Raw genomic sequence first — 1851 nt, 5'->3', positions numbered from 1 at the left:
TTACACTGAGGGTGGTGAAACACTGGCCCAGCTGGTCTCTGACAGTGGAGGAGCTGAGAAAATGGTGGTTAAAATTAGTTATGGGCAGTTATCAAATAACTTTTAGACTTTTAAACAAACCCAAAACATCCAAATCTAAATACTGGGGAAAAATATTTTGATTCATATTCATTTTTTATTCATATTCATAATATCTCTTTCACAGAATCACAGAATGTCAGGGATTGGAAGGGACCTTGAAAGATCATCCAGTCCAATCACCCCCTGCTGGAGCAGGAACACCTAGATGAGATTACACAGGAAGGCATCCAAGGAGGGGTTTTGAATGTCTCCAGAGAAGGAGACTCCACACCCTCCCTGGGCAGCCTGTCCCAGGGCTCTGTTACCCTCACTGTAAAGTAGTTTTTTCTCAAGTTTAAGCAGAACCTCCTGTGTTCCAGCTCACACCCATTGCCCCTTGTCCTACCATTGGGCATCACTGAGAAGAGCCTGGCTCCATCCTCCTGACATTCCCTTAACATATTTATAAACATGAATGAGGTCACCCCTCAGTCTCCTCTTCTCCAAGCTAAAGAGCCCCAGCTCCCTCAGCCTTTCCTCAGCAGGGAGATGCTCCACTCCCTTAATCATCTTCGTGGCTCTGCGCTGGACTCTCTCAAGGAGTTCCCTGTCCTTCCTGAACTGTGGGGCCCAGAACTGGACACAATATTCCAGATGTGGCCTCACCAGGGCAGAGCAGAGGGGGAGGAGAACCTCTCTCGACCTACTAACCACACCCCTTCTAATGCACCCCAGGATGCCATTGGCCTTCCTGGCCACAAGGGCACAGTGCTTTCATTTTTATTCCTTCCCAATGGCTGTCTGGCAGGTTTGTGTACGTTTGGGGTGTAACTGCCCCTCCTCTGTGTTATCTTCTCAAACGTGGCATAGGTTGTGAGTCTTACACAGTCATGATCCTGCCTCGTTTGCAGACTCGCTGCCGTAAAGCACCGGCCGTGCTTATGCACCTGCCAAAACAATAAGTGCTTGGCACTGGTTCCTTTGGCATGTTGGCATGGCAGTACCTTGGGCCCTAGAAAATATTACTTACATGCCCTTAGCCCACTGGTCTTCTTTTGTAATGCTAATTAAATCTTGATTTAATTGCCAGAACTGCCTGTAAGATGAAATTGCTGAAATTTCTTTTAAATATTCATCACTGGGTTGGTAGCAAACATATAAGGAGACAAACAAGTGTAGAAATATTTCAGCTACTGGAAAAAAAAAGAGAGAGCAATATCTGCCTTTATTTGGATATCATTTTTCTTTTGGCTTCTAAAGGCAGATTATGAAGAGAAGTGGTGACTCAGTGTAGATTTTCTGAGACTGCCAGTTTTCTCTCGAGATATGTGTGATATTTGTAATTTCTCTGCTGATGGAGCGTGGTAAATCTGCCACTGTTTCTCTGCTGTCATCAAACAAGCAGGACCAAGTGCCAGGAGGAGTAGGAGTGAATGTGGGCCAGTTGCCTCATGGTTCTGCGTAAAAGAAGTTCTTTGGGTAAAAACAGAATCCCTGTGAAGCATGGGTGATATTTCTGAAGTTATTTGTATCAAACAAATCCTTCAGAAATAGAAGCAAATACCCTAGGAGTGTGAATTTTGTTTTTTTTAATGGGTTTGTCACGTCAGTGTCCTTATTTATTAAAATCCCATTAAAGTAATTGCTCTAAAAATATAAAAATGTTATGAAATTTAAATCAGCATATAAATTGCTGGAAAAGATTAGCTGGAAACTGAACTTGAGCTGTGATTTTCTGCAAAACAGCTGCAGGGAGAGATGGGAGCCTTTCCTTATTACACTTCTTTGAGG

The sequence above is a fragment of the Antrostomus carolinensis genome, unplaced genomic scaffold (assembly GCF_000700745.2).
Source record: "Antrostomus carolinensis isolate BGI_N321 unplaced genomic scaffold, ASM70074v2 scaffold15446, whole genome shotgun sequence".
Taxonomy (NCBI): domain Eukaryota; kingdom Metazoa; phylum Chordata; class Aves; order Caprimulgiformes; family Caprimulgidae; genus Antrostomus; species Antrostomus carolinensis.
This window is presented reverse-complemented; position numbering follows the sequence as displayed.